This window comes from Peromyscus maniculatus, chromosome 22 (assembly GCF_049852395.1).
Source record: "Peromyscus maniculatus bairdii isolate BWxNUB_F1_BW_parent chromosome 22, HU_Pman_BW_mat_3.1, whole genome shotgun sequence".
NCBI classification, from domain to species: domain Eukaryota; kingdom Metazoa; phylum Chordata; class Mammalia; order Rodentia; family Cricetidae; genus Peromyscus; species Peromyscus maniculatus.
The window spans coordinates 6,868,511-6,882,634 of NC_134873.1; positions in this window are offsets into that span (position 1 = coordinate 6,868,511).

Here is a 14,124-nt window from a genome sequence, read left to right on the forward strand (position 1 = left end):
TGGGGGCAGTAAAGAAACCAAAATACACATTCTGAGCATGAAAAGGTATTTTCATGTCTAGTTTCTTGAGTTCTTTACATATTTTGGAGATCAGCCCTCTTTCAGATGTGGAGTTGGTGGAGATCTTTTTCCATTCTGTAAGATGCTGTTTTATCTCACTGACAGTGTCCTTTACTTTACAGAAGCTTTTGACTTTCAGGGAGCACCATTTATTAACTGTCGATCTCATCGTCTGTGTCACTAGTGTTGTAATCAGGTAGTAGCTTCTATGCCAATGCATTCAAGGCTACTTCCTACCTTTTCTTCTATCAAGTTGGTTGTTACTGGATTTATGTTGAGGTGTTTGATCCACATGGTGATGAATTTTCCCAGGAATGCACAAGGATGATGTCAGCTAAGACCCTTAGCAATAGTATAGAGGGTGCCTGAACTGGCCATGTACTGTGACCAGATTGGTGACCACCCTAATTGTCATCAGAGAGCCTTTATGCAATAACTGATGGAAGAGATGCAGAGATCCACAGGCAAGCACTAGAACAAGTGCCAGGAATTTTCCTGAAGAAAGCCTGGGTTTGGGGGGGATCAAGGTCATGTTGGAGAAACCTACAGAGACTGCTGACCTGAGCTGGTAGGAACTTATAAACTCTGGACCAACAATTAGCGAGCCTTTATGGGACCAACCTAGGCCCTCTGCATGTGTATGATAGCTGTGTAGTTTGGTCTATTTGTAAGGCTCCTAGCAATGAGATCAGGACCTGTCTCTGGTGCTTAGATAGCTTTGGGAACCTGTTCCTCTTGTTGAATTACCTGAAAGAGCGTTATTCCATAGAAGGAGCTCAGACTTGCCTCAAGTTGATGTACTATTTTTTGTTTAAGACCATGGGTGTCTTGTCCCTTTCTGAATTAAAACAGAGAGAAGTGGATGGGAAAAGGGGAATATTGGGAGTAGGGGGAGGTAATGGGAGGAGGGCATGGAGGCAAAACTATAGTTAATATGTAAAATATTTTACAAGTTTTATATATAGAAAGGCAATATAATGGTTCCATATAAGCATACATTTGTGGAATTATCAAGTCACAAAATTAATACATATAGCTACTTAAAAAATGAGAGAGGGCTAGTGTGAAAGAAAAAGAAAGTTGCAGAAGGATTCTGAATGTAGAAAGGATATAGTAGGAGGAAACATTTGGAATGAGTTACTTGAGTCTGAAGTCTACTTAACAGAAAGTTGGAATGGATGAAACCTTCGTTGTTTGGGAACAGGAATGGAAAGGAGACAAAAAGTGGAAAAAAGGCTCAATGTGTTGCTTCCCCTCAGTTTCCTTGCTATAAAATAATAAATAAATAAATAAATAAATAAATAAATAAATAAATAAATAAATAAATAAATAAAACCTTATTGAAGCATGACAGTAATACTGAACCTGTGGCACCTCCATCTCATGAAAACACTAACAGGAGAAACATGCATAGGAGGAAAGCCAGGAGCAGCTCTGACTGTTACTGGAAAAGGGCAGCAACTCTGACATTCCTTAGTGCTAATGTGTCCTCTGTTCATTATTACATCTTCTTTCAAACTTGAGAAGCAACAGCAAATCTCCCAATTATTTTAGATTAGAATGGAGTTTTATACAAAGATAAATTCCTAAGGTTACAAAGTTATATTCAAACTAAGAAGAGTTAACTTAGAGATCTCTGTCTAAAATTATAAAATCTTAATCTTATGAAAGCTACAAGCTTGTTGTAAACTGTTAAAGATAATTAAGACATGTAATGACCAATCACCATATGAGGATCAAATCCTTTAAAGTGCTCAAAGCTAACTTGTAGTCTTGCCGAGGAGAAATAAGATTCATTTTAAAAACAAGTTTTGCCCTTCTATATATGTTCTCATCTTAGGCCTCAAACAATTAACTAAAAAAAAAAAGTTGGCTTAAAATCAGGTATAGTGAATAGCTGGTTGTTGATGAAATTATGCATCTATCTAATAACTCACTAGGAAAATAAGAAATTATATCTAATAAATAGATCCTTTAGAAAAAGAAATTTTATAGTGTTTTATTATCAAATGGTTTTTTGAAATTTACATTTTTGTACAAAATAACAAAAAATGAGTGATAACAAACAACATGAACAAACATGGACACATTTTTAAAAACAGGAGTAAATTGAAATCAAGAAAGTTTTTAAAGGATTTCTTCTTGTGTGGAGTGTTTAACCACCAACCCCTCACACACAGCTTGTGTGAGCTGTTTACCCACCAACAGCTTCCCAAAGTTTTCTTGAGTGTGGACAGCAGGAAATACTAGATAGAAGGATTTATTGTGGAGATAAACAGACAGAAAATAAAGAATAGCTTCGAGAGGGCCTGGAACCTTTTCCAACGGGCCCTGACTGTCTCTGTGCCAGGGTTTTTATAGAGACACCAAGGGGAGGAGCAAAAGATCTCCTCCCCCAGCACAGCAAAGTGCAGACCATCTCAGACACCTGCACTCAGGCCTGTGGTTCTAATCATCCTTAATGCGGACATGCTGAGTAAAGCCACGAGGAACCCGAAAATGGGCTCCCCCATTCTTGATAATATGATGGCCAAAAAAAATGAAACCATAATTGTATGTTTTCAAATCTCCTAGGAGATCACTGGGGAGTTATATCAAAAATTCAATCAATAAAATTAGATTATTGTAGAGGGTAGTCATTCCAGCTTTGATCTGGAAGCTCCAACCCCCATTGAGGCTTAGGTAATTGTCATGCCTACAAGGTGGTGCTGAGAGAGGACACTGAAGACCTGAGATCCAGATAGGACAGCTCTTTGGTTCCTGGACCCTGGTTGCTGGAGGTAGACCTAGCTGAGTTCTCCTGAGAGGTTAGGAAAAAGGCTAACCAAAGATTAGATGTAAGGTTCTTGTTAAAAAAAAAAAAAAGAAAAGAAAAAGAAAAAGACAATTACTAGTTTTAAATACTTTACATTGGATTGGATTGTTTTATATTGTATGCAAATTATATATATTGAAATTGATATTGTTAGAAAATGCTATATGTATATTTCTTTTGTACTAATATCATTCATTTAACAATGTAATGCAATTTTCTGATCCTTAAATGTTATTATTACAACCTATTAGGATATAAAGAAATGACAGTTAGTAGTTAGACAGTATAATAGAACTTGTAGCCATATTAGGTATGTTTTAAAAATTGAGCAGATATATTTTATACAGACAGGTCATCTGCAAACCCTTCACAGACCTACAGAATATGGCATTTAAAATGTTTTAATAACTTAGAATTTTTTTGTTGTTGTTATGACTCTGAGACACGTCAGCTCCTGGCAGTACCAATCTACTTCAGAGAAAATATGGGCATTGTAGAAACTGCACATGGAGTTAACTTTCATTGTGGCAAAAGTTAGCCACTGGACAACATAGTATCCTTGAAAAAACAGGACAAAATGGACAGACAGGAAATGAAACAAAGAACTACTGATTCTTTCCAAAACAAGTGTGGTTATGGCTTTATCAAAAGGCATCTTCTGAGGCCAGGACAATATGGCACCATCCCTGAAATGGCCTTTGCAACCCGGAAAAGGTACAGTGCCCTTTTCTTTGAAGGCAGCTGAACAGGCAGTGGGCCGATGGCTTCTGTTGTGCAATGGAACAGCAGCTGAAACAGTTATTCTTGAAGAGTAACTAAGCTCACACCTCTCAATAGTAGACTGGCATTTAATAGAGGGATGTGAAGAACGGGATGCTGAGATGAAGCCACATATACACAGGCAAGAAGAATGGACAGCTAAATTCAAAAAACATCAACAATTTCCAGAATTTAAAATCCTGAATCATAACAGGACACTAGTAGAATTCAGGTGTTTCTGGTACATGGACTGCTCTCACCCAATGTGAGGTCAAATATTGACCTTGTGTACACCCTACTTCACAAATGAGTCTGTCAGATATGCTAAGCCCATAGGCTGAAGATGATGCACCAACACTGTGGAGAAACCTTGGGTGAATGTCCAGGCAGCTAGCTGTTTCTGTCAACTCACAAATTTTTTGAAAGTTGCTTGCATGCACTTGCTGTTTTTACTTTTGTTAGGTAATATTATTTTCCATCATGGATCTCTGAGGGAGTTGAAGATTAGTTAGTTATACTTGAAGAATAGTTAGGATAGAAAGTGAATTAGGTACATTTTGGACTTACAAAAATAGGATAGATAATGGAATTATTTTCTCTGAATTTGTCAAATACCAAGTGACTAGACATTGTTTAGGTATTTATTATTTGTATATATTGTATATAGTTATTGTACTTTTGTATATAGTTTTTCTTATGTTAGTTATAACCTTTTTCCATTTTTCTTTTTATTAAAATATAAAAGGAGAAATATGGTGATATTTTATTTGTACTGAAATGTGATTTTAATTGTATGTTAATAAATAAAGTTGCCCAGGGGTCAGAGCTATTAGACCCATAGCAAAAGCTGGGCATTGGTGGTGCACGGCTTTAATCCCAGCACTTGGTAGGCAGAGCTAGGTAGATCTCTGTGTGTTCAAGGATACAGCCAGCATTGGAGACATATGCCTTTAATGTCAATACCAACCATAGAAGACCTGGAAGTCTGAACAGACAGGCAGTGATGAGGCAGTCATGTGGTTGGGTTTACAGCCAAAGAGAAAGCAGAACAGAAACACTATACAAAGATAAACACACAGGAAGTAGGTCTTCTAGGGAGAGGTCTCTTGGCTGAAGAGGCTAGCTGCAGCAGGCGGGTAAGGCAGTAGCTTTGATCTCTTGGCTTTCTTCTTTGCATTGGTTCTGTGTTTCTTATTTAATAAGACAGTTGGTTACATTTACAGGAGGGGAAAGAAACAAGTAAAATATGATAAAGATCTATCAGTGGGAGAAAATGTCTCTGAAGGAGCTATTGAAAAGTTCTGTTGTAAATGTTTTTTTTTTTTGTTTGTTTGTTTGTTTTTTTTTTTTTCACTGACTGGCTAAGGCAAACATAAGGCCCTAGGAAAGTTGTGATCAGAAATGCCAGCCTCAAAGCCGGCTAATGAGGCAGGTGCAGTTCTGATTTGGGGCCAGTGTCAAATGAAGGAGAGTCACCTGTTGGCCAGCTTAGGAAAGACCAGAAACCTCCCAATGTCCCATAGTTGAAAATGTAAAATGCTTGTTCACATCTCCCATTGCAAAAGCAAAAAACCTATAAAGGAACCAGAACGAAAGTGGCTCAATTAGTGTTTCTGAGGTTTTGTCATGGTTTAATGCAAACAGTGAGGAAATAGAGTTCTGAGCTGTGCCGATTTTGGCTTTACTAGCTCCTTTAGAAAAATACTTTATATCACCTAATAGCTGTGCAGTCTTTGGCGAAGAGCATTACAGTAGCTAAATAAGGTAATTTCACCCTCAGCGTGAAGTGAAGTTTTTCTGTAGAACAAACCAAAAGTACTGCTGTAATAGAAACATTTGTCTGAATTGAAGCACTTAGGGGAGCTATTATGAATTTGGGTGAAGGGACAGCCTCTAGCTAAATCCATTTACCGCTGACAGTGCATCTCTGCCGGTTCAGGAATGGCTGAGAGAACTGGCAACTTTGGGGTGTGGCTTGTTCCCGAGAATGTTACAGTCCCCTAGCAACAAGTATCACAACTCTATAATGACAACACTCACTGAATCCCAGTGTTGTATAGCAAAGCTGACTATAAACTCTAAACATTAGAAATGATGTACATACTTCCTGTCTAGTTAAGAGAATCTTTCTAATAGAGATAGTGATAATAATTAAGAGTAAGAAGTAGAAAAAGATGAAAATAAGATATGTGAGTTTGTAGAAATTATTCTCTTGTTAGATCTCTGTGTTAAGAAATCTTTGGGTGTTTGCTAAATTAGATATATGCTAATGGTAGCCCTATATAAGTTTGTAAAATAGATCTATAGAGTTCCTTTAAGAATATAAGCGTGCAAGAAGTATCTAAGGTAGTTTTAAGACATGTAGCAATAAACTTGTAAGATACCACTTGTAAATGTAAGTTTAAATAAGAAGATGGAATGAATATAAGAAGTATATAAGAAGTAATAAGAAATGTATTTGCTAAAGTATTTCTATACTTTCCTTAAAGAGTATAAATAAGTAGATGTTAATATGTTCTATGTGAGTTTGTAAAAATGTGTAAATGTTGAGTGTGAGTTTATGCTTAAGCACATGTTATATGTGAGTTTGTGAAAGTGTAAATATTGAGTGTGAATCTATGCTTAATGTATATGATAAAAGAACCTGAGACACAGAAGGTAGTGTCTAGTAGACTGCAAAGTAGGCAGTCTCAATGGTTTCAAAAGCTCCAGAAGCCGCTAAGAAGCTAAGAATGGTGGACGCCAGAACCAGCACAAGGCATCTGGAGCTGAGATCTGTGGAATATCAATGCAACACAGAAAAACCTGAGCTAACATCAAAAATGGTGTGGTTTAGAATACTACTTTACCTAGAAAGGTCTCTGTCTGTGAGAGCAAAAGTTGTAGAGAAGCTTGTTTGAACTAAAATTGGTAACTGCAAAAGTTTTGCTCATAAATGTCTCTTCATATTTGGAAGTGAAAGCCTGATACTAGAATTTATTTCTTCTTTGAACTTTTGGAACTTAAAATGAGATAAGACTACAAAAAGATTTTAATTATGGATTTCTTCATATTTGGAAGGCTAGTACCGGAATTTATCATTTGAATTTTGGGACTTAAGAGATGAAATGAACAACAGAGATTTCATTGCAATGGGACAATTTTGAGTTTACTTATAGTAATGACCAAAGAACTGTTTTCTGGAATTGGGTTAAAAATGGAACTGTTTAAATGAAGAAATTTATTGTTTCTACCTTGCTCAAGATGCAGTTTTGTGTATGCATATATGCTGGTGATCCATGAATTGTTCTGTGTTTAAAATGCAATTGTTTTGTGAAACTGTTTATGTAAAAATGGAATGACTTATCGAACTGGTTTTGTGTTATAAATGGAAAAGTTTGGGTTTTCTACCTAAGCTTGTGATTTTACTTAAAAAAAATTATAAAGAAAAGGGAGAGTTAATATTCCTTAGTCTACTTAATTAAAAAAATTGTTTGAATGGATTAATGTCATGTTTTGTTCGTAAGAAATGCAAGTGGGGTATACTAAGACTATTTTTAAAGTGTAAAGCGTTTTATGAAACTGCTTTTGGATGTTTTGCTAAAAGTTTTCAAAGTGTTAATGGTTAGATTGGGAATACTGCATTTCAATATGGGTTTATATAAATTGTGTAAGTTTCAGTTCCTCTAACTAGGTTTGAGATTTTCTTTAAAAAATATAAAGAAGGAGTTATGAGTGAATTAAGGTTGAATGTATGTTTGCAGAAATTATGTTTAACCTATTGATATTAATGCACACTGGTTTTGTGGAGTTAAGGAAATATTTAAGTTTGATGTGAATACACTGAAGTTTTTCCTATGTTCTGTTAGCAAGAAAATTCAAATGATTAAGAGTTAAAGTTGTAAGAGTGAAAAAATTATTAACTATATATTGCACCATATATGCTAATTCAAATGATTCTGTTAGGAGTTTGCTTTGTGTTGTAAGATTGGGAGATTGTGATTATGTATAGCATTATTTATATTAACCTGTTAATGGTAATCATGAAGCTAAGGGATTCTTTAAGTTTGTAGTTGACTTAAGAGTTTTTGGTTTAGAAAGGGCTTGAGGCAGCTAAGACTGCTGTAGTCAACTTGGACCTAATTCAAAAGAGAAATGCCATCTTTATCATCCTCTACTCCATACTGAGAGGTGTAACAGCTTGGAGTTTGCTGTAAGCCATTAATAATTAGTTATTTTTTATATATTCAGAAAGGGGGACCTGTGGGAGCCCATTTTTGGGTTCGTTGTGGCTTTACCCAGCATGTCCACATAGAGGATGATTAGGACCACAGGCCTCAGTACAGGTGTCTGAGATGGTCTGCACTTGGCTGATCTGGGGGGGGGTTTGCTCCACCCCCTTGGTGTCTCTATAAATACCCTGAGGCAGAGATAGTCAGGGCCCATTGAAAAGGGTTCCAGGCCCTCTTGAGGCTATCCTTTATTTTCTACTTATCTCCGCAATATTCTCCACAATATAATTCCTTCTATCTACTATTTCCTGCTGCTCACACTCAAGAAAACCATGGAGAGCTGTGGGGTTGGTGGGTAAACACACAACAACCTGTCACCAGAGGGGGCCTCTTAAAGGCCCCAAAATCAAACATGCTACAAACCTTTCCAGCCACTGTGCAAGAAATTCCTCTCCAGGACAACTGAATAAACCAATGCCTAATGTAAAAATCAATACTGCAATGCATGATAAAACACCTCTGATAGATAAATCACAATTTCCAAAAAACAAAACAAAACAAATATTTTGGCTGACTTTCATAAATGAACCAAGACCAAAGCTTACAATTCAAATTAATGGCCTGGTTCTGGAGGGCCTGGTAGACATAGGTACAGCTGTGATTATAATTATACCAAAACCATGGCATTGGAATTGGCCTCTTAAAGAGGTAGATGTCCAACTTCTAGGGAATGGAATCCTATCTCAGATAAAACAGAATTTGAGATGGGTTGAATGCATAGGGCCAGAAGGACAGAGAGAAAGGCTGAAGACATATGTAGCAAATGTAGCAGTAAATCCTTGGGGCCGAGATCTGTTACAACAGTGGAATACCCAGATTAAAATTCCTACACTCTCAGAAAAGGAATACAGATCAACACATGTTCCTAGGAATAACATCATAACATGCTATAAAAAAGTCACCAACTATTCAATCTGTACACAAACAGAGCACAAATGCTGTTGAACTCCCAGAACTACCAACTGCCTTACCTTTAAAATGGCTAACTAATAAACCTGTCTGGGTTGGACAATGGCTTTTGAAGAGAGAAGTTACAAGCTTTAGAACAGCTGGTTCAAGAGCAGTTAAATGCTCAACACATTGAAGAATCTACCAGCCCTTGGAACTCTCCTGTATTTGTCATTTTAAAAAAGTCTGGTAATTGGAGAATGCTGACAGATCTGAGAGCTATTCACAAAGTAATTCAGCCAATGGGCTCCCTACAGACTGGGATGCCCGTGCCCTATCTGCTACCCAAAGAATGACATATAATAGTTATTGACTTAAAAGACTGTTTCTTTACCATACCCTTAAAAGAAAATGAAAGAGAAAAAAATTGCCTTCACAGTCCCTAATTATACTGTGATATCAATGGAAGGTCCTCCCACAGGGAATGTTAAACAGCCCTACCTTGTGCCAATATTTTGTGCAAAAACAATTAGAGATAATTCATGTAAAGTTTCCACAATCCATAATTTATATTAATAGGATATGAATGATATCCTATTAGCCAATCCAATGTTAGACACATTAAAAAGCATTTTTGAAGAAGTAAAAAAAAAAGTTTTGCTTTGCTGGGAACTGGAAATTGCTCCTGAAAAAAATACAAAGAGTAGATTTCTACTAATTACTTATTATATAAGATAGAGCTACAAAAAATAGACCCCAAAAGGTACAACTAAGGGGAGATCGACTGAAGACTCTTAAGGATTTTCAAAAGTTGTTAGGAAGCATTTCCAAGTTACTGGGTATCGTGGGAATACCCAAAGATGGATTACAAAATTTGGCTAATAATACTCTAGAAGAGGACAAAGAATTAAATAGTCCAATAGAATTATCAGCCGAAGTTGAGAAGGAATTGGCTCTAGTAGAAAAGACAATTCCAGAAGCACATGTGGATCATGTAGATCCAGAACTTAAATGCATTCTTGTCATTTTCCCCATCCAGACATTCCCCCACAGGTATTTTGATGCAGAGGGAAGATATTATATTGGAATGGATATTCCTACCACGTAAACCAAATAAGAAATTAAAGACTTATATAGAAAAGATCCCTGATTTGATTCAAAAAGGTAAATTAAGACTTCACCAGTTGACAGGAATGCACCCAACAGAAATTGGAGTACCTTTAACTAATGAGGAAATTTCATCACTATGGAAAGATAATGAATACTGGCAGAGACCCTGCAGTAACCTTTTGGGAGAGATTAATAACCATTATCCCAAAAGCAAGAGAATAAAATTCATAAAGAATACTGAATGGGTCCTTTCTCTTAATCTTGATTTCTCAGAATCCTTTCTTACATGTCATGTCATGTTTAAATCCAAACTTTCATTTTGATAAAAAATAAGTTTTTCCAATAGCAATCTCTGAAGTCTCCAGAAGGAGGATGGGGCCCCAACAATAACAACTACACTCAATCCAGAATGATGCTTGTTGGTGGACTGTGGACTTTGGCACTTTGGATTAGGAAAGTGGCTGAATGTTTTAAGGGAGGGATAGTGGGCCATATTAGAAAGAGCTTGGAGGCAGAGGTGCAGAGAAAAATGTAGACAATGATGGTCCTGCTCAAGAGAAGTGAGTGGAGAATATCAGTAAGTGCCATAGAGACCATTCCAGTGGTATTGTGACAAAGAATGTGGTCACTTTGGGCCCTGCTTTCTGAAGGAGGCTAAATAGAAGAGGTTTAGATTAATGGCATTGGGAGAAGAGATTTCAAGACAGACTAGTATTTATTCTACACAGTGGTTATTTGTGGTCAGTCTTGTGGAGATTTACAATGAAAGGGGACAATCTTTGCCTACATGACAATCTGATACCTACTGAATCATCTCCAGCGCCCAAACACCCAATTTTAATCAAACCTCAACTCTCTGAACACTCAGTTTTCACGGTGAGATTCTGCATGCACACACACACAATTCTGATAATCTGTCAAGTTTAGGAGTAGAGAAATGGCTCAGCAGTGAAGGCCACATATTGCTCTTGGAAAAGACATGAGTTTCATCCCCAGATCTAATATGGTGATGCACAATCATGCCTACATCGTCTTGCAGAGGATTTGATGCCCTCTTCTGTCTTCTGTGCACAACAAACACTCGAGGAGAACATGCATACATGGATGCAAAACACCCATACAGTTGAAATAAAATAAGGAAATTCAGTAGATTAAAAAAACACACAAACCTCTTAAACGTCACCATGGATAAACAGCCTGAGAAACAGAAATGTGACAAATATCTCTAGGTAAAACTATAAATTACTAATTAAAAGAATCAAGGAAGTAGGTAAAAGGATAAAATTCCATGACTGTACACAGAAAGCTTCATTACTATGTCAGTACAAATTTGGGGTATAAATTCAACAAAAGTCCAATAAAATATCTAGCTGTTAATGGTATCAACAACAGAAAAAATAAAAAAATATCAACATGAAGAATAAATGATCTACACAAGACTGAATAAATAGCACACATATACAAACTAATTCAATTCAGAAGTTCTTTGTACTATACAGTATCTCTCTGTACCTATTGTCTGTTTTTATGGGCATGTAAAAATCTGAAGTTAATAAACCACGGTGTAATGTAACTTTGGGGGTTCTGATACTGACAGATAATGATTGGATCAAATTTGATATTGGAGCCTCCAAAATGCCCACTCAGAACATTTCCCAATGTCAAAGGGTTACCATGTCTGTCCCTTCATGATCTCAATTCAGAAGTACAATGACAGCCTATGCCACACTTTCCGCATACTCCAGAAGGCTCAGACATTTTTGAATTATCTCTAGAAAAAATTGATGGGCATTCTATGCAGAATGTTCTATCCATAACATTCCCTGCCTTTGTTAAATATTGCACTGTACTCATGTTCATTGCCATACTGACTTTTGGTCCAGAAGCTCAAAACTATCTACTAAGTCCATCTACAACCCTCCTGCCATCACCCCCATGTTCCACGCTGGTTATTTTTCCCTTTCACAGTGAGCTTACACTCCCTGGTGTATACTTGTGATATTGGTGGCACATCAGAAGTTGTAACATGTGAAGTGTTGCAGAGTCTGGGATTCACAGGGAGAGTGTAGGGAGTCATGGTGAGATGGGACTAGCTGAGCAACATTGGAGAAGTCCAGGCTGATCTCCCAGTACAGGAGTCCTGGTAATCATCCAGCAGGCTGAGGAAAGTGGTCCCTAAGGCTTTTTCAGCGGGCTGCAGGAATATCCTAAGAACTCAGCTGGTTATGGCAAAGCCACTTCTGGAGGAATCAGGGAATTCCTCCAGAGGAAGCCAAATCCCAAGGAGTTTTTGGTGTTACTTGGCTTGTTATATATCAGCTGTCTTCTGTTTTGAAAATCATGTGTGCCTTCATAGTTTTTCCAATTAACTTTCCCCTAAGAAGGACTAACAATGTAGACCGATCACTCTCTGGACAAACACATTCCAGGTATTTGGAGAACAGCCTCAGGAAAGGCTTTCTCTGGAATCAGATTATCTGCCTTAGACACTTTCAAGGACTACAGGAAACACCACCCAGGTGGGCATCCATTGTTAGTCGCAGGTGGTTAACAATGATAACAGCCCACATGCAAGTCTCCTGACTTATGGTAAATTCCACAAGGAGACACCACCTAGGAGAGGTGGACATTAAGTAATAACTTTACACAATTTAGCTTGGACCCTCCCTTTATATACCGGGACTTCTAGGGCAAAGGTCAGAGAAGAGAAAAGAGAATGGAAGAACTGGATGGGTAAGAACTTGAGAGGAACAAACTGAGATGGGGAAGAAGTAGATTGAAGGGCTAGAAGAGAGGACAAGAGGGACGAGATGGAAGATAAGGAAAAGTCAGATGGGGAAGAACAAGATGAGGAAGAGTCAGATGAGACAGGAGATGGGAGAGGAGCTGATAGGGGAAAGAACTAGATAGATGAGAAACTAGAAGGGACAGAACTAGATGAGGGAATTAAGATAGAACCTAGAGGGGACAGTAGACAAATATAGAGAAATCAGGCAAGGAAGGAGCTAAACATGAGAGCAGAATAGAAGCTATGTAGAGAATTATCACAGACTAATAAAGTGTATGAACTAAGGACTATCATGTACATACATTCATTTCTTCTCATCAAAGAGTAATAATCACTCGTTATAGATTCTTCCCAGACCCTGGGAGGGGACTATCGAGGGGCTGGACACCTAGAGTCCACGATAGGATTTATCTTGCAGAGGTGAATGATGGAGGCAGAATGGCTGAGTGTCTCAACAGCCCTGAGCTTGCAAAAGCTGAATCTATAGCAAGACACAACCACACACCTCTGCACCCAAATCAAAACCCAAACTTCAGTGGTCATAAATGGCTGCAGCAGGGATATGTCCCTGAGGCATCTGGCCCAGGCTAGATCCAGCAAGCATTCCCTCTTTGCACCGAGACAGTTTTCTCTATGTCCCAACACCTCACTGTTTTCCACAGAGCCAGTAGCAACTAGATTCTCTGCAGCAAGACTGACATTTGGCCTCTCAGTGCCTCCTCCTCCAAGAGCTAGCCAGGATAACCTGCTGCACCTTCAAAGTGTCATTTAGCAGAAAGACTTCTTTGGCAAATTCTATAATCTGGAGGGGACAGGGTTTTTAGGAGTGGCCACCCTGATACAGGATGCAAACAGGGAACTTTTCACTGGAACTCATTACAGGGTACCAGATTCAGGACAGGAGCTGATCCATCTCAGAACTTGTGTTTGAATACCCCAGGTGCTGAAAATGTTCCTCATTTAAATGTTTGGGAAGGTAAGAATTCAAACAATTATTTTGTTACCCTTGACAGGATAACAGATCATGTTTTGATGTTCTTCAAATCATGGCATATAGATTGGCCTCTTCAGGAGGGAAATATTCAGCTTCTAGGGATTTGAATTTGATCTCAAGTAAAACAAAGTACAAAAGGGGTGGGATATATAGGGCCAGAAGAACAAACAGGAAAATTAAAGCAATATGTGGACAATACGGCCATGAATTTATGAGGATGTGATTTGTTACCACAATCAAAAACACAGATTATCTTTTAATGACTCAAGGCCCTGTGTACTCACAGCACAAATAAACCAGGCACTGTCCACTGGCTGAACTTCAGGTCAGCAAATACTTTGTCTATTTGGCTCAGATAGAAAGCCATAATGGCTCCCATGTCCTTATGGTCTCAAATGGCACATCTTCGGGAATTCTAGAGTCCGGAGATGCCTTTCAA